This window comes from Parasteatoda tepidariorum, chromosome 7, assembly GCF_043381705.1.
Source record: "Parasteatoda tepidariorum isolate YZ-2023 chromosome 7, CAS_Ptep_4.0, whole genome shotgun sequence".
Lineage (NCBI taxonomy): Eukaryota > Metazoa > Arthropoda > Arachnida > Araneae > Theridiidae > Parasteatoda > Parasteatoda tepidariorum.
In genome coordinates this window covers 43,226,445-43,246,063 of record NC_092210.1, presented here as the reverse complement: position 1 = coordinate 43,246,063, position 19,619 = coordinate 43,226,445, and the positions used below count along the sequence as shown (strand labels likewise).

General features: G+C 29.2%; 1 protein-coding gene and 2 long non-coding RNA genes across 3 annotated transcripts in view; 1 reads left to right on the top strand and 2 right to left on the bottom strand.

The window, feature by feature from the left end:
* The window catches only part of LOC107445090 (uncharacterized), a 43,430-nt gene extending 35,444 nt beyond the window's left edge, over window positions 1-7,986 (bottom strand). The window contains exons 1-2 of the long non-coding RNA XR_011637262.1: window positions 7,816-7,986; window positions 2,072-2,248 (exon numbers count right to left, since the gene is read on the bottom strand). This is a non-coding gene — a long non-coding RNA (uncharacterized lncRNA). The remainder of the gene's footprint in view (window positions 1-2,071; window positions 2,249-7,815) is intronic.
* Window positions 1-19,619, bottom strand: part of LOC139426016 (uncharacterized) — a 207,388-nt gene that overhangs the window by 152,659 nt on the left and 35,110 nt on the right. The window lies entirely within an intron of this gene.
* The window catches only part of LOC107455878 (26S proteasome non-ATPase regulatory subunit 11), a 64,165-nt gene that overhangs the window by 17,602 nt on the left and 26,944 nt on the right, over window positions 1-19,619 (top strand). The gene's annotated exons all lie outside the window — the stretch shown is intronic.

The window sequence follows — 19,619 nt, the reverse complement described above, 5'->3', positions numbered from 1 at the left end:
ATTAAGTTCACGGTCATGGTCTTAATTATATTTTTAAATAATTTTTTTCAGGATTTATTTACCATTTAAAGACTTTTGACATTATTGACTTTTACTTTTTCAATGTTTAAAAATACAATGAAACATGCAGGGTTGATTTGTCAAATTTGTATTTCAATAAAAGAAAGTAAAAAAAATAATAAATAAGTAAATAAGAGGCCATTTACAATAGAACTTTTCAATTATTCCAATAATTTGAATCAGAGTTGTACCACGTGTTAATTTTAAAAAGCCATCTTAAAGCATATAATTTGAAAACATTCCTTTCGCCCGTGTTTATACACATAATCAAACACCACGTGCATATGCGTCATATGATTCTCATATCGAGTAGAATATCGAATCTAGAAGAATCTCAAATCGTATGGAGATGCAATGCTAATTTGGTGCCTAAATTTATTGTTCGTGAAACGTTTTAGAACACTATCACAAATACGTTATGACCGGGAGAGGGAGCGCTTTGGTCCGCCGGTTTGTTGACCGGGAAGAGAAAGCATTTCCTGCTTGCACGTATAATGTCCTTAATAATAAATGTACTTAAATAATAAATGTTCTTTGATAATGTACTAAGTAAATAAACAACAAATACTTCACATATTTTTATTCACATACTTTATTTACTTAAATTTTTTCTTAATTATATTTTTAAATAATTTTTTTCAGGATTTATTTACCATTTAAAGACTTTTGACATTATTGACTTTTACTTTTTCAATGTTTAAAAATACAATAAAATATACATTTGTCAAATTTGTATTTTAATAAAAGAAAGCAAAAAAATTATATAAATAAATAAAAGGCTTTTTACTGTAGAACTTTTCAATTATTCCAATAACTTTACAATTTTCTGCTTGATAGTCGCGGCGAAAGGGTTAATTGTCCATACTAGAACGTTTTGAAACCAGTGGAATATTTTCGTTACATTTCAACAAACGTATTTCACATAAAAGAAATTAAATAAAAGTTGTATGGCCTATTATACTTCAATCCTTTTATAAAACACCTTGTATAAGTGAAAGCTGGGCACAGTGAGCCTTTCCTTAAAAACACAATTATATAAAATTTTTATACTTTTACTCATGAATAATGGCACATCATCAATATTTCCTCTCTATGAATAGCGTGATTATTTCGAAGGATTTGTTATTTTCAAACGCGCAGTAATACCTCCTGTAAACACTGGGAAAAAGGATTTGCCAAAATTACACAAAAATGTGCCGAAGTACGTCCGAAACAAGTATAATTGAATTTGAAAACACCAATATACTAATTAGTGAGTATAGTGACACGCTTAAAAGTAAAACAGCTCTGAGAATCCGTTTTCAATTTCAAATAAGCATGTCTGGAAGGTAAAGTGTTGATTAACGACCTAAAGACATTCTTTTTTATTGAGATAAATTTCGATTGAAGGTAAGGGCAGTTAACTTTTATCTGATTATATTTTCGTTTAGAATATTTGATAGTTATAAACTAATAAAATTTGATATTCTTCACATTTGAGGATGATGTGTCATTTTTTTAAACTATTCAATTTTGAGCACGTCACTATACTCAATAATGGGTTTACAAATTCGACTATATTTGTTTCGGAGCTATTTTGCTCAAATTTGAGAAACCATTACTTAAAAGGAATATAATTGGTAACGATAAGCTTATAAATAATTTAAGACAATTATAATAAAGCTGTTTAAAATATTTTGTCAGTTTTCATTTATGTAACTAATCTTTTTTTTTTCAATGTGAACTTAACATTATAAATTTTTTTCGCTTAGCTGAAAAGGAAGATATGTCGTGCTATATTAGTCATATTGTGCACACAGTTTACTTAATCAAAAGTGCACTGTTTCTGCAGGTCAAAGCCCAGTTCAACAGCAAGTTTATACATGAAATCACTGTTTCAATATTAGTCATAAAATACATTTTTAAATGCGTTAAAATATTAAGTGATCTTATTTTCTCAATCTGTTTTTATTCAATTCATTGCACTTCCTTTGCATCCAATTTGCACTTTGCCTATTTAATATTCACTTACCTTACAACCATATTGATCTAATTATATATCCACTTCATTCACTATTGCTTTCTGCATCAATATCAAATTTTGCACGTTTCCTTCTTTTTGGAAGAAAGTGGTCTCTTTTGCAACCCTTACTTGTTTTAAGTGCTTTCTTTCCTGCTTGCTGCGTCCACTATTATACCTTGTGCTAGTCTGCAATTTAACAAAATTAATTTAATTTTAAAGTACAAAAAATAGAAGCAGTTATTTCAAATTTTCATTCCGAATTCATTATGGTTACAAATACTAAATGAATTAGATTCTGAAAGAGACACAATTTATAATTTATATACTCCCAGACAAAATTCTGCATACCAGCAACAGAATTTTGTGCTTCAGTTACCAAAAAAAGGGAAATTATGCTACTGGTCATTGGCTTGTTGCATTTTAACAGTAGCCACATTTCAAAACATTAAGCCATTTTTTTTTTCGAAATTGAAGATATCAACGAAATTGTTAATAATTACAATAGGAAGCACTTCTTCTGAAGCATTTTGCAAAATATGGTAAATATAACATGGTTCATTCCTAAAATGACGAAAGATTTTTATATGCAAGCACGAAATAAAGTAATTTTCACAATAATTTAAAATATTAATAATTACATATTTATTAAAAAAATAATTATAAAATGAACATAGGGAGCATTCTGACAGCAAGAAAAAGGTGGTGATCGGGTGGTGATTGATAGACTATCTTTTAATCGCCATTTGTTATATTTAGTCGCCCTGCGGCAGGTGGTGCTTTTGCCCTATAATTTTAATTTAACACTTAAATGTAGAAAGGTGTAGAAAAAGAAGTAATGAGATATATAGTGTGATATATGAGCCGCTCAGAAGCCAATGCGGTTAAGTCCATTTTTCGATATTTTCTGATTTTTGGAAATTTTGATGAAATAAATAATAATCTTCTTAGTTATTAAAGGATTTACTCGTTGGTTACTTTTTTCTAGGTTAGACAGCCCTTTTTTTAATAGCTTCTGAATATATTGTATAATAATTTCAGAAGCCATTGTGAATAAGTCCACCTTTTATCAATATTTTTTTACGTAAACTTTGAAATAAAAATTAAATTCTTCTTCTTCTTTCGATATTTATTGGTGACACTGAAAAACAAGAAATTCATAGTAACTCAGGGTTGCCAGACGTAGTATTTTTTCACAAAAAAAAGGGGTATGGTATTTTTCGTAGTATTTTTACAGGACATTAAGGACAACATGTGGAGATCAAGATTTACATTTAAATAACTCGGAAGAAGATGATGTTTGTTATGATGAATAAACATAAAATTTATGACAATAAATGTTACTTTATTAATTTTACATAAATTTTTTATCTTTTTCAGCTGCCAAAAGGTATAAGTCCTAAAGTTTTTAAGATGCTGTCATTATTTCAATAAATACTTACATTTTTATTTACACATCCTGTACATATCTTGTTTTTTTGCAGAGTTTACACCTCGAAAAAAGACTTTATACACTTTTCTAATTAAGTTAACAAACCAAGAATTTTAAAAACTAATGTATCAAAAAACATTAATTTTCTCAATTTTTGTGTTTTGGACTTAACCGCATTGGCTTCTGAGCGACTCTATATAACTTAGCTGGAAGATATATATCTAATTTAGCTGAAACATTTTATCTAGTTTAAGTTATAACAGTTCATTCATTGTTTTAAAAATTATTAAATTATTATTCGTCAAAAATTTTACTTTCCACAATCTCTAAAAATTGGTTTGACGTTAAGCCATATTCTATACACTTTGTAGCATAATACATGGCAAATTTCCTGCAGTGTCAATAAAATGCTAAGATGAACAAGCTTTTGTTAAAGTTGTGAGGAGAGTTGTTATTGACAATGTCAACCTTCATCTATGAAAAAGTACCCCAACATAGAATGGAGTTAACAAGTCTTAGATACTAGTGAATAGGAATTGTATATTTGTAGTGGTAGATACACTACAGTACTGCCCCATCAGAATTTTATCTGTGATAGAATTCGATGAGTGGCATACCACTAGTTGATTCATTTTTGTTTTGTGAGAAGCCGGGAGAGCTGTAGTAAGATCACCGTAATTTTGAGTGCTGATCGTGATACCTGTATTAAGTTCACGGTCATGGCTGCTCCTGTGTTGCCATTAGCAGTAGAGTATATACGGGCGGACGTTGTATGTGATCGAGACTGAGTAGCAGCAGTGCGAGGATGTGAATAATGTCGCAGTCACAAGTAACAAGTCAACTGTTCCATGGGGACCATCCATTGAATTAAGCGTGTTCAAATCGAAGTAGGAATTTCTTTCAAGGTAGGCGAGTTCACGTTGCGTTCGAAGGTCACCAATGTGAGGCTAGTGTTATAGACAATGTCATAATGTCAAACAAAACCACATAAATCACACGAAACAGTAGAGAGGAATCATGGTCACGTGTTCTTTGAGCGACTCAATTGTGGACGAGTCAGCTTCCCTTTATAGCCTAGCTGCACTCTAGCTGTGCGTGACGTCACGATCGAGAGAAAAGACGACGTTCTTCGCTAGTTCCAATGTAAATTTCGTGTTTTATTTATGATATTCACTGTTATGAAGATTGATTTTTTTTTATTAAAATTAATAGAAAAAGAAAATAGTTGCGGTGGTTTTCTTTCTACTTTTTTTTTTACTTTTTAAAACATTAAAAAATTTATGTCACTACCTTTTTTTAAATAAATAAAATTTGAATGGAACACAGATATTTTTAGTTTGGAGTATAAACCTAGGAATTTAAATTCAATTTCTATGAAATGGGTGGACCGGGGGTTGGGGACCACTGTCCTACATTACCTAGTTTAAGAAGCGTCTCTCTTTTCCTTTCGACCTTTGTGCCGCTTTCGATTTTGATTGGCTGTTGCCGATCAAATGGGTCCATTAGTCGCCATTTTGTTGACTAGTTTCAATGGTGAAACATCATTGTATCCAATCTGTTATTCATATTTTTGCTTTTCTTTTTACTTTATTTGTTTCATATTCTTAAATTACGGTTGAAAAAATAGATTGCTGCGCATTTGCGTGTTCTAATAAGTCAAAATTAGGCTCTAAGTTAAATCGCTTACCTGTTGGAGATCGCAATAAAGAACGACGGAAAGTATGGCTGCATAAAAGTGGCAGGCACAAATGGACTTTAAGCGATGGACTTATAACGTTAAAATTTTATGTTAAAAAAATGCTTAAAAAAAATAATTGTCCCATTGTATTTTCAATTGCTCTTTATTTTGTTTGCTTATGTGGAATTTTGCCTTTTAAATTTTAAAGAAATGTCTCTAAAAATGTCTATATTGAAAATTTTAATTGCTTTGTTTTGTTTTATTTTATGAAAGAATAATGTGTCTATTTGAATAAACTAATAGTAATGGTAAGTATTTTCCTCTATAAAGATATTTCATTAACATTATTACTTATTAATAAAATATAAAATTATTAAAGAATTAAATTAAGTACAGTTTAAATACCTTTGTACTAATTTAGAAACAATTATATTTATTTTTTCATTTTATATACCTCACGATCTGATTGTTTTACTCTATCCAATTGATAAAATTATTTTTTTTTTTAAATATTGAGAATTATTTATTAAAATAAAATATTTACCATACAATACCATACAATATTCTAAACCATACAATACCATATAATATTCTAAATGGTCAAATAATATATCTCTTGTGAATACATAGAAATTAAAAGGTTTTTATTGGATTAATATTTATAATATTGTATTTTAATTGACAAACACAATTTTATTTAATTTAGTATTTTAAAAATAAAATGGCAATTTTAAAATAAGTTTCGAATTTGTTTATTATTTGCATCTAAAATTTTAATTAAGATTTCACTTTAAATTTAGTTAATTGTGCTTAAAATTTTAGCAACTGTTTATTGTAAAAGACCAAATAACAATATGTAATGATTAAGAAAGAAAAAAGGAATTGATCTATTAGGGAAAAAAACTTTCTCTTTGAACCCTGATAATAATACCCATAATGATTTAAATCTCAATTCATACCACTCTTTTAACCTCATAAAAAACAAATAGAAAAAAATTTCAAAGAAAGAAAAGTTATAGCAGATTATAAAAGACGAAATGAGAAAGTTTTGACTTATAGATAGGGTATTATTTTCAATGAATAGAATAAAAATAAGACATAATTTCAGAGAGGGGAAAAGAATTTAAAGAGAAAATTGTAAATATTTCAGTTATTTTCGAGAATAGAGTAAACTAACCAGTGAAGGAACACTTAAGCTTCGCTTGCCTTTTAAAAAATCATATTAATTTCAAAATTCGTAATTCTAGTTAAATGACAGTGTCAACATATTTGTTACTAATTGCAAATTATGTAAAAAAAATTTTAGAGAACTTACATAATATTGTTTTAAAGTTTTGGAGGTTCAAATAACAAGTAGTAAGAAGACCAAGTGAAGGAACAGCTCTTACCAGTGAATGAACACCCAGTAAAGGAACACTTAATTTTGGTTATTTTTTAATGCTCTTTATGAATTTATAAGCCATACAAATATTTAAAAACAAGCCTATTCTTGAAATTATAACATATAAATACTTGGAAAATGTTAACTTTTTTTTGTAATCATGAATTGAAAATTAAAGTGTCAACATATTAACACATACTGTTCATTCACTGGGAAATCTATGCCCAGTAAAGGAACATGCCTGTTCCCTCACTGGTTAGAAGTTGTTTTTCGTATTTTTAACATACTTTTGATGCGGAACATCACTAAAGGTACAAGAAAATTAAAGTTTATCTTTTATTTTCATTAACTTAGAAAAAAACCCAGTAAAGGAACACTTGTTCCTTCACTGGTTTTTCATCGTTTGGTGATCCAGTGAATAAACACCCCCTTATCTCAGTACTTGATTATGCTATGGTGCTTTAAAAAAAATAAAACGTAACTTCAATAACTATATTTTGAATTCTCTTTTTCACAGTGAGAAAAATAAAACTATTACATGCAATTAATTCCACTTCAAACATATAAATACAAACACTCACCTTATAATTTTTCAAAGAAACAAGGTGCTGCAGAGATAATAACAAATTCAAAAAATTTTCCAGAAAAGTCTATTTGACCAGGTAATCCAAAACATTGCTAGATAACTTCCTATTGTTTGGCAGTAAGCTATTGTTACCAATCAATCTAAAGAAAAACTTTCAAATTCTTATTTTTAATCAATATATATGAAATGTTCCTTCACTGGTTGGTTTACCCTATAAAAATATTGATCAATAAAAAGTGACATTTAAGAATGAAATGGCAATAGAAACTTCTTATTTCTACATCGAGAGTTGCGGTCACTAGAGAGTTGCAATCACCAACATGGAGGCGCATCGCTACTTAATATAGGGCTTTACGAATAACAGCTATCATCCTTACTTATTCAGTTACTCTAGTAGAGGCCAATAATTACAGTTATAACTTAATTCTCTTCGACTGCAGAAACCAAATTGTAGTCCGAATTAGAAAACTGTTGAAATATCTTTATTCAGAATAGAATTTCCTCAAATGGAATATGCGGTTGAAGAAATTTTCCGTAAGAGAAAGATTTAGAAAATTTAAGACCTGTGAAAATAGACTTCACTCTTTTTAAAAAAAATATATAAAAAAATTAAAATTTTATTAAAAAAAAAAAAGAAAACAGCTTTATAAGTGACAAATAAAGAGTTGTATATACTTACCATGATACTAAATTCAAATAATTTCCAAATAGTGTAATTTTTCTATGAAATGTTGCAACTAGCTGTACTGGTAAATCGAAATATAAAATTTTTAAATGCTCGCCCAGTATTTATAGGATGGTTATAATAACATCATAGTTCCGTTCTTGAAGGTTATCAAAAAGTTTATCGATTTTCTTCAATGTCATGGCAATGAAATAAACGAAACCCATAAAATTTTTAGATAAGACGTTTTTTTATTCATTTTTATATAAGACGTTTTTTTATTCTTTTTTATATAAAACGTTTCTACATCTGCCCATTAAAATATATTACTCATTTATATCTATACATTAAACTTCAATAAAAGTTTAGAATCATGTATGAAATGTGTTTCGATGAAATATAATGTAATGCAATCAAAAGATCAAATTGCAAAAACCTCTTTTACTTTTACAAACTCGGAAGAAGAAAAAATTTAAAAAGTTAACTACTCTGTAGATTGTCTAGATTTGTAAAGTACCTCTCGAAAAATATATATTCAGAAAATTAAAATCCCAATCAAATATTTTGAAAAGAATTAAACATATAATTATTAGTACGGTGCAAAAAAAATAAATGAGATTTTCAAAAATGCACTATTTAAGTAAATAAAAATAGAAATCAGAAATTAAAATGCAATTCAATATGTTTTATCCTTATACAACATAATACAGATAAATTAGTCGTAAATCCTTTCTCCATAGCATTAATAACTATTTGAACCCGTCTTGGTTAAGGAGAAACTTGAGAGAGGGACTCAGGTCCGGGGAGGAAACAGGCCATTATAAAATATCTATTTAATTATTATCAATCCATTTTGTGATTAGTTTTGAAGTAGGAGAACTAGCATTGTTCTATTGTAACAAAAAGCAGTCAGGGTAAAATACTTCCATAGCGGGAAAAAGGGAACTAAATTTTGCTACACGGCAATTTGTCAAATTTTCATTTTTGACGTAGTTAATTTAACTGTCAATCGATCACAAAGCCAAAACGTAATCATAGGCTGAATTGTCGGAACGCTGTCTAAACTCGGTAGTTTGAACCTCAGTTCCGTGGTTTACGTAAACCCGGTCTAAACGAAAAACCAGACTTCACTTTTCAAACGTAGATTTGCCGTGGTTTAACAAAACTAGAGCAAGACCAAGCTTATCGAATGTATCTGCACTGAAATTTTGCCTGATTGATGAATGTACCCTATCAGGTGGAAGGAGTCACGTCTGTCATCATCATCATCATAGTTGGCCAGACAGCCCAATGTGAGCCAATGCCTTCCTCTGAAGATTTCTCCATGACGACTTCCGATTTATCTTTGATCTCCAATTTTTTTCATTAATTGCGAGAAAATCAAACTCCACTGAGTCAGCCCATCTCAACCGCGGCCTTCCCCGTTTTCTTTTTCCAGTGGGTCTAAAAAGCAGTATCTTTTTATTGTATCTTTTTATTGTATCTTTTTATTGTGTCTTATTATCGCGTCTGTCACTATTTGGAAAAGTCTTGGGAAGTTCTTTTTACATTTTGTCGGTGTGGAAATAAGCACAGCCATGTTGAAAATTTATGCGGAGGGATCACTGCATAATTAATCAAGAAAGAAATATTTTTCATGAAATGAAATTCGCTTATGTTAAATAATAGTCAATAACAAAACTTCTTATGCGGAACATTATATTTTAATTCAGCAATATTACATTGGACATTTACCTACATCAAATGTAAGAATACTTAACTGCTTATTTTAGAAAGAAAATTTTAAATAAGAATTTTACGTGACAAATAAGAAATCTAATTAAAAAAGTCCTTGATAAATAAAACAGATATATAATAAAATGTATGTTTGCTTTTATTGCTTAATTTCTCTACCTATGATTTTAAATTTAGAATGAGTCTGTTAGAAAAATGCATGTAATAAAATAATCTGATTTTTTTTCATTCTATATAAATAAAAATTAGTGAAAAATAATTTTTCTATCATGCATGAAAATTTTTATAGCTATGATTCATTTCGCTATGAATTGTGTCAGAACTTTTTATTAACTCTTTTCAAAAAAAGATGAGCATAATAAGTGACAAATATATTTTAAGTAGAAGAATCACTACACAATTATCGAAGTAAGCGATTAATAAATTAGGTGAAGGTAAGCTATGTACCCCGGTTTTGATTAGGGTTAAAAAAAAAGAGAAGGGCTGGTTCATTCATCTCTTTTAAAGCTGAAGCTACGATTTCTCTCCTGATGACGTCACGCCGCACACAGATCTCGCAGATTGCAAGCAAAGATATTTTGAAAAATTTGCATCATTCTCGCTGTAAAAATAAGTCGACTTTTTCTTGAAATTAGCTTTCAAACTTTACACAATTAACACATTATATCATTTCAAAAAAATTTTCTTGGCCATAATATTAAAAGAATATATATCATTTCAAACTAATAAAAATATTTAACAAGTTGTCGTAAACGACACTATAAATACTTTATTTTAAAATTTTCAGTTCTAAGTTTTATTATTAAAAAAAATTAAAGCCCATATCAGCACTTTTTTAGCTACAGATTGTTAGATAACAATAATTTGTAAAGTTGGGTTAAGTTTGGAATCCTGATTTTAAAATATACGTTAATAGTAATTTGTTCATTAGGAAACAACAAATTTAAACGCTAATTATTGAAAAAAAATAATAATTTAGGCTCATAATAATATTAGAAATTTTGCAGTTGTTAATAGATATTTACGATAATATAATATTAAAAAAATCATAAATATTTTTAGAATAACTACATTGAAAATATGTTATAAAATTAAGAGAATTTGTACTGTTAGTTACTTATACTTTTCCTTAAAGTTTTTATTTTCTTTGAATTTAACCATTTTTGCTTTTAAATTTTTTCGTTTAAATTTTTTCGTTAACGGGGCAGTTTCTATTTAGATGGTGANGTTAATTACTTATTCTTTTCCTTAAAATTTTTATTTTCTTTGAATTTAATCATTTTTGCTTTTAAATTTTTTCGTTAACGGGGCAGTTTCTATTTAGATGGTGAATTCTTTTAAAAGTTCTTAAACGACAGAATTGCTGTTTTATTCACTGCCGTATATCGTCCGTCTAATTCATTTATAAGTTCCATGATGACACTTTTTGATTTTTTGTTAGATGCCCCATGCATACTTTGTAAAATATTCTCAAATTCCTATTCTCAATATTCAAATATAATTTTTGAATGCTGGTCAAAAATTAAGTAAAAACCCCAAACATTAGGGTTTCGGAAATTAATATTTAAGGTGAAAAAAAGATTTTAAAAAAATGAAACGAATACAATTTAATGAATAATTAACAAGGAAGGCAAGATTAAACACATCTAAACCTCTTTGATTGCCACAATACTGAGTGGAAATAATTTTTAGAAACATTTTCACATTTTATGCAGATATCTAATTAGTTTTAACTCTATAATAATATAGATTGTAGCTACGTTTTTGTCTTTTCCTGGCTTAAATTATAATTAGCGACCTCTAATGCATATGCTTTCTTAAAAGGATGCAAAAATATGTATTGCGAAATGATCTGAATATGAAGACTGAACTGTATACAGGTACTGAATAAAATTCCCCCATGTGATTGTAGGAATTACTATGAGCACTTTTTCTGTCCCACTAAGGTTTCTAAATAAGTTGATGTATGATTGAAGATGTGTGTTTCAAACGAATTTAATATAAAATTGATTTCAGTTGAATGCGCTTAACATTTAGTATGATATGACGCCATGAAAAAGAATCCACCAGACAAAAAGGACAGAACTGAAAGAAAAGAAAAAATTGAGTTAATTGACTTGAAAGTCTTATACATTTTTTTTCCTCTGATTTTTTTTTCTTTTGAAAAAAAAATGGTGAAAAATAATATTTTTTTCAACATGCAACGTTTCAGAAATAGAAAAACATAATACACATGAAAAGCAAATACTATATATACACCGAAGAGCCATTACATTATGACCACCCTGCTAATAACATGTAGGACCACCTTTAGCCCTCAAAAGTGCTAGCACCCGCCATGGCATTGATTCCACAAGGTGCTGATAGGTAGTCTGAGGCATCTGGTACCAAGCTCTCACCAACTGGTCCTGCAATTCCCTCACATTGCAAAGGGGTAGCATGGCAGCACGAATTTGGTTTTCCAAGTAGGACCACAAATGCTCTATTGGATTAAGGACAGGTGAATTTGGGGGCCAAGACATGACTTGAAAGTCACTGGAATGTTCCTCGACGATTCGACCCTTATGACATGGTGCATTATCCTGTTGGTGAACACCATCCCCCGCGTAAAAAACTGTTGCCATGAGTGGGTGAACCTGGTCCGCAACTATGTTCAAGTAGCTTACAGACGTCAGGGATTGTTCTATGAGGATTATGGGTCCTAATGTGCCCCATGAAAACATTGTTCCCGGGCGCGAAACCATGAAAACCTGGGAGAGCCCATTATTATAGATGGAAGGTAGTCATAATGTAATGGCTCTTCGGTGTATATGTAAACAGAAAAATATTTAAAATACATCATTACTTTTAATGAAAAATCAAGTTTACATCATTTATTATTATTTTGATTTCAAAAAAAACTTATTAGAGTACTATAAAAGTTATGTATTCAGTTGAAGGCATGGCATTTAAATTAATATTGCACTGAAGCATAGTGACTCTTTCTTGTTTGCTCATATCAGTTGGCCAACATCAACTTTGTTTTTTTCTTTTAAAAAAACTTCCTTATTCAGAAATGAATACATAGTTGATGATCTGGAAAAAGAAAAGAAATATTTTATTGAATCTGCTGCGTCAATCTTTAAAATTGCTAAACTATGAGCAATTATAATAATAATAAATGAAAAAAAACTAAAAATGTTTTGTTTGTTTATAGTAACTGTTCTTAATTCAGCAATTTAAAAGCTATTTTTGTAATTACAGCTGGCTTCCAAATTTTCATCTAGTGAATCAGTTAACATAAGAGGTGGATTAGTAACAATTTCTTGATATCAGTTAAGAAATCCTTACAATTTCAGTAACACATAAATATTAATCCTAATAAATATGGGGGTGATAAATTATAAAGTAAAACTTTCATTGGGTTTATTTTAATAAGTATTGAAATAATTTTAATATTAATTAAAATAAATTTATAAGTTATTAAACAAAATAAAATGTTGTAATTATATTGAATTTTCTTTGNCGGCAGTTGATTTTATTCAAATACCAAATGGAAAATATTTTGTTTAAAAAAGTACTTATTTAACACGTGTCCCTTATAATTACTTTCAACGAAGTTATCAATCCATCAATTAATAGAAAATATCAACATCATCATAATACTTTGAATGACAGTTCAGGGTGAGCCTGTGACTTCTTCAGATTCCTCCAGAACAACCCACATTTTGACCTGAATTGCCAGCTTTTTATCCCAATCGCTCTAATATTTTATTCCACAGAATCAAACATCGTTGTTTTGTCTTTCTTCTTTTTCGATTAGTGAGGGACTTTGGCACAAACATTTTCTTTACTCGAATTATAGGATATAACAATCACAAACTTATGTATTAATTGCGACTGAAAAGATAAACTAAAAGTAATACTAAGCAAAATATTTTTAATTTATTTATTTAGTTATTTAACCTGCTATCAAAAAACATAAATACTTCGGCACATAAGAGAATGTTTTTGGAATTAAATTAATTATTAATCTCAATTAGGTTAAAAAATCATTAAAATGAAATTCATTAAAAAATTGTTCCTTAATTTAACATATGAAACATAACAAATGGTTTGAATGTTTTTCCAAAATATTGTTAGTATTTACTATTCTTTCGATTTCCAATTCATTTTTAAGGTAATCACTTTCTCCGTAATAAAGCTCAGATATTTTGATGCTTTGTGCATTTTAATAAGCTTCAAAAAGTTTTAAATCATAAAAATTTTTTGAAACGATAACATAAAAAATCTTATGTGACATCGTAGACAGTGTAATTGTATAAAACTTAATATAAACAAAATAGTAATAAAAGTAATGAATTTCTTTGTATTGATGGAGCAAAGTTTAAATGTATTTAAACAGCAGTAGATTGGCATGTAGTGCTGTACATTAAAGAGTTCTTTATTGGTAGTTGTGACTCCAACAAAAAGTTTTCTTTGCCTTTTTCAACGCTTTTTTTAAAAATGCGAAAAAGAAAAAAAAATTATGTTTGGTAAAACTCAAGGTGAATGTCTTCTACTTAACTTTTCTACAATTATTTTCAAAACAAAGTCAATTAGTATGAAAGAAAACAGAAAAATTTGAAAGAAAACAGAAAAATATTTTAACAGAATCTAAGACAAATGATTTTTTTTCAATGTCTTTCCGTAGCGCTTTAATAGTTTATTACAAATTACAGTTATTTTCTATTACATATAAAGCAAATATATTTCATCGTAAATTAAACAAAACTTAAACTAGAGGTTAGTGTTATAACTTAAAAAGTCAAACAAATATTTTATACCAATATTCAATATATCTTCAGTTACATTGATATATTCGTGTTTTTAGCGTAAACCCAAGTAGCACAGGGATATTGTAACAGCCCTAATATACATCGATAGACATTGTCAATATCGAGAAAAATCGACTTTCTTTTTACTTTTCGGCGTAATCACCGTTCCGATTCATATATTTTTCGTAGCGTGGTATCAATTTTCCAATATCTTCATCATGGAAAGCAGCCGCCTGTGTTTTCAACCAATTCTGTACGCTGGTTTGCAGCTCGTTGTCTGTGGCAAAAGTTTGTCCTCCTAGCCAGCGTTTCAAGTGAGCAAAGAGATGAAAATCTGAGGGAGCCAAGTCAGGACTATATGGTGGGTGATCAAAAACTTCCTATTCAAAACTTTGCAGGAGGATCGTTGTTGCAACTGCATTGTGCAGCCGCGCATTGTCATGAAGAAGGACAATGCCTGACGACAACATTCCTCTTCTCTTCTTCTGAATTGCCCTTCGAAGACGTTGAAGAGTCTTGCTGTACGAAGCTGCAGTGATCGTTGCTCCACGTGGCATAAATTCCACCAAGAGAACACCTTTGCGGTCCCAGAACACCGTAGCCATACACTTTTTGGTGGAGAAAGTGCGCTTGAACTTCATTGGTTTAAGACTCGGGGAGTGTGAATACATCCACAGTTTGGATTGTTCTTTCGTTTCTTCCGTTTCGTAATGGACCCATGTCTCATCTCCTGTGACAATTTCGTCCAAAAACTCATCTCCTTCGTGATGGTAGCGTTGGAGGAAGGTTAATGCGGCGCCCATTCGTTGAGTTTTGTGATGGTCAGACAGCATCTTGGGAACCCATCTCGCGCAGAGTTTGTGGTACTCGAGTGTTTCACTCACAATGATATAGAGAGCTGACCGTGAAATTTTCGGAAGCAATACACTTAACCCAGAAATTGTGAACCGACGATTTGCGCGAATCGCCTGATCCACGCGCTGAACAAGATTATCGGTTGACACTGACCTTCCCTGGCCGCCTGCATCATGAACATCCGTGCGTCCAGCATCAAAGTTCCTGATCCCTTTCCGCACTTTGCTATCACTCATGAACGCTTCTCCGTACACTTTACTCATTCGTCTATGAATTTTAGCTGCATTGCTTCCTTCAGCATGCAGAAATCGAATGACTGAAAGCAATTCATATTTGGCGGGAGACTCTATTTTTCGAAGCATGTTTATGTGCCCCATATGTACTCAAAAATGACAACCGCTAATCCACGCTTTCCCCTGGCCAACTACGGACACAGCGCAAGACATCTGCTCACAGACCTAACGGATTTTCCTTTAGCGATCAATCGGACCTTGGAAAAAAAATAACCCTCTTATATATCTCAACACATCGTGACAGGAAAGTTAAAGAATAAGTCGTTTTAAACTTATTAAAAGAAAAGCTTCTAAAAGAAACTTAAACTAGCTGAAGATGAAGCTGAATTAATGCACCTCGCTGAAATGAGCGAACTCGTTAAAAGTCTCGGGTCTTCTGATTCTAAAAGGATAAGATTACGTTAGTATTTTTCCATTTAATATCAGTGAAAAAAGAATTGAACTAAAATTTATGCAAGTAAGTAATTTGAATATTTCTAATTTTTTTTATTGTCTCAATTATTACAAAAATAGCAATTTAAAAATTTGAGAAATAATTTTATTTTAATCTTTTTAGAAATGAATGACATATAGTTATATTTTAAGGGAAAAAATTATTTTTTTAGGAAAAATTTCAACTCAATTCAAATGTAAATTTAACTTCGTAATTATGTAGCGTGGTTTTTATTATATAATTTCATAATATAAATAATGAATGATAATTGTGAAATTACAGATGGCTTAAGTTACGACTTTCATAAAGCATGCTTTACAAACTAACACATTCAATTGAGATTTTGATAAAATAGGCTCATTTCAAAAAGAAAAAATTTAAGAATACTTTTTAAAATTAAAGACTTGAGAATTATTAATAATATAAAATTCGTCAGAAAACCCATTGTATGAAAAAAAGGAAAAAATATCAATAAAAGTTTCGATATAGTATTATTTCTTAATTAAATTTGAAATATTCAAAAAATTCTGCTGAATATAAGATAAACTTTGGAGTAAGAGGGAGGAAAATGGATTGTAGCAGAATTCGCTAATATAATTTTATTTAGTATTTCTGTATTGCTAAGTAAATAATGAATGGAATGGCTTTATAAAAATATTGTTCCATGTTTCACTGCCTCGCAGCAATGCAGAAAATTAAGTAAAATTATATCGCCTACTTAAAATAATAATGCTTCCCTACCGAAACTTATTAAATGTTATAATATTTATTCATGACTTTCCTGGGGGAAAATAAATAGCTTATAGAAAGGCAATGAAAAAAAAATAATATCTGGTCTGCAAACTCCAAAAACACTTTAAATTTTGGTAATTACAAATTTACCAAAATTATAGTTATTTTACAAACTAGAAAAGTTTTTCGGTTTTTAAAATTTAAAAGGTTGCAATTTTTCCATTCCATAAATAGTTCTAATTACACCAATAGCTGGGATAGTTTGTTTTTTCACGGTAAGGAAAAAGAAATAGCTAGTACACAAGACCACACATCATCCAAACATGAACAAGCACTTAGCCCTGTTTTTAAGGCTTTAATGTAAATACACAAGAACACTAAAGTATTATGAAATTTTTGTTTAAATCAGTAAATGAAGAAAAATATGAAAATATACGCATGTATTGTAAAATTCTTTAAAAAAAAGGAAGTAAAAGAACATTAGTGGACATAATTAATATTCAGGAGAGAAAAATACAAACGGTATCAAAATATAATGAATCGCTGCTTAGGAACGCAACACTGAAAATATTGAAACCAGTTTGATTGCCAGATGAAATAGAAAGAATGAGAAATATGATTATTATAAATTTCACGAAATTTCATCACTATAAATTAAAAAATAAAAATAAGTTGTAATACTTAGAGTTAAGCTTCTCTTTGTTACTTCAGACTGTCAAACTGGTTTTGATGTTCTCAGACCTGATTCCTTAGTTGATTCACTAGATTTTGAAACTATTAGTCTTTTTTTATTGCTTTAACATTAATCTGTAATTCCTAATTAATAAACTTTTTGAAACTTTTTTTTGCAATATTCTAAAAATTTATATTGAGAGTAATTATGCAATATCTTATGTATTTAATAACGAGAAATTTTTCGAATTCATATTAAAAGTGTGTAATGTAATTTTTATTCACAATTTTTTGCTCTTTTACATTGATAGAACAAAGTATGCAATCAATGTGTTATTTTAATTTCTCTTCCCTGACCCTCCTTTGCCATTCATGGAGAAGAGTTTTCTGAGTAGAAATTTCTGCACTGCAAACTTTAATTAGTGTAGTTAAAGTTAATTAAAATATAAGAAAACTAACCCGCATTAGCATTACAGGGAGAAGAAAAACACGAAAACCTCCCAGGGTTAGCCAGCATACCATCTATATGAATATATCTCCTACATAACCATAATTTTCTTTATTTTTGAATTTGATAAAATTTTAAAAAGTAAACTTGTCTCAATCTGTTGTTATGTTATAAGTTTTAATGAAAATCAATAAATGCCTTTTCTTTCAAAAATTTCGGTATCGTACTTTTTTATAAATTAATTTCGATTATTTTGATAAATATTTATATTAATTACAGTGAGCAGCTTCACAAATCTATATATTAAAATATAAAATAGCATAGAATTGATTTATTTTGTTGTTTTTAATGATCCATCGAAATGATCTATTAGAAAAATAAATATAAACTGTCACTTCAGCTTATTAGTCGTAAATGTTATAATTTATTTTTACGACAGAAATGATGGTATTTTTTATGAACCCTCAAAACTGAAATGAAAGAGTTGCATCAATTTTCTTATAATTTCACTTCTACGTTCAGAAAAGTATAAAGCTTATCAAAGATAGTTGTTAAAGAAATTCTTAGAAATAAGTTATACTTTTGTAAATTATTTATTTGTCCTTTTATTTACGACATTTACAAATAAAATGCGTTTATTACCCATCGGCCTGTCTAATTCAGGGGCTCTAATCCGAGCTAAATTATTAGAATATCAGAATTAGAATTATTAGAAAACTAGATCTGCCTTAATATGATTTAAAATTTTGTGATCATTAAATCGAATAATTTTTAATTTTGATGTTTCAATTTGTTTGTGACAAATAACAAATATCCCCTATGTTTATTTTTTAAGATCGAATCATAATTCCAGATCGGAGTTATTTATACAATAATAAATGTAGTTAGCAAAATTAATAATTAAAATGAAGTGAGTTTCCAGTGAAGGTTAATTTAGTTCATTCAAATTGCGAAATTCAAATATTTAAGCCTAAATCAAATTTACATAGTAAGCAACCATATTTGCTTGAACAATCGATTAAATGTCAACATAGTTTTTAAAAGTGGTAGAATTTAATTAGTTTCAAAACGGTGCAACAATCTTTAAAAAAAATTGAAAAAAAATAATTAAAATTAAAAAAAAGGTTGTGAAAAATATTTGTATTTGAATTGTAATTGAAGGAAAAAAATTAAATAAGTAATAAAAAAAAAAAAATCTTGAACTCAAGGTTTTACTTTAACATAAAAAGTTTCACAAATTAGCAAATCAGTTTTTTAAAAAAATTAACAAACTTTATTTGATTTATAGAGAAAATATATATTTATTTCTAATGCAGTTACTTTATATGAATTACTTTCATATGACTACATAGTAAAATCTTATAAATTTAAATACTCTGGTTATTATTAGTTCTCTAAATAATCAAGTCAAAATAATAAACAATTCAAGATATAATTAGAAAAAGTGCATGTTAAATAAAATGATAAAACCACTTTGAAAATAAATAAAGCCGTTTTAGAGGAAGAAAAAAAATATTTTTTCAGTTTTTCTTAGAACGAGAAAAAGCATGATATAAGATGTAGAGGAAAGCTAGTTGACCCCCGCAGGATGCAATCCCCCTTTTCTGTGGCAGTGGTTAGTCGATTAGTTTCGGGTTACTTAACACGAGTTTCATAGATATAAGGAACCCGTGAGAGGAAGTGAAGGTCCTATCTTCCCGGTGGCAGCGAAAAATGGGTTACCTTTCTCAATCATTGTGGCGACTTTTTCTATCTGGTAAATCGCCACATTGCCAGTGTTCGTGTGCATATTTGTTGTGGTTGCTTGTTAATTTCACGTGTTGAAGTATAAAGACCTGTTTACACGGTCCAATTTC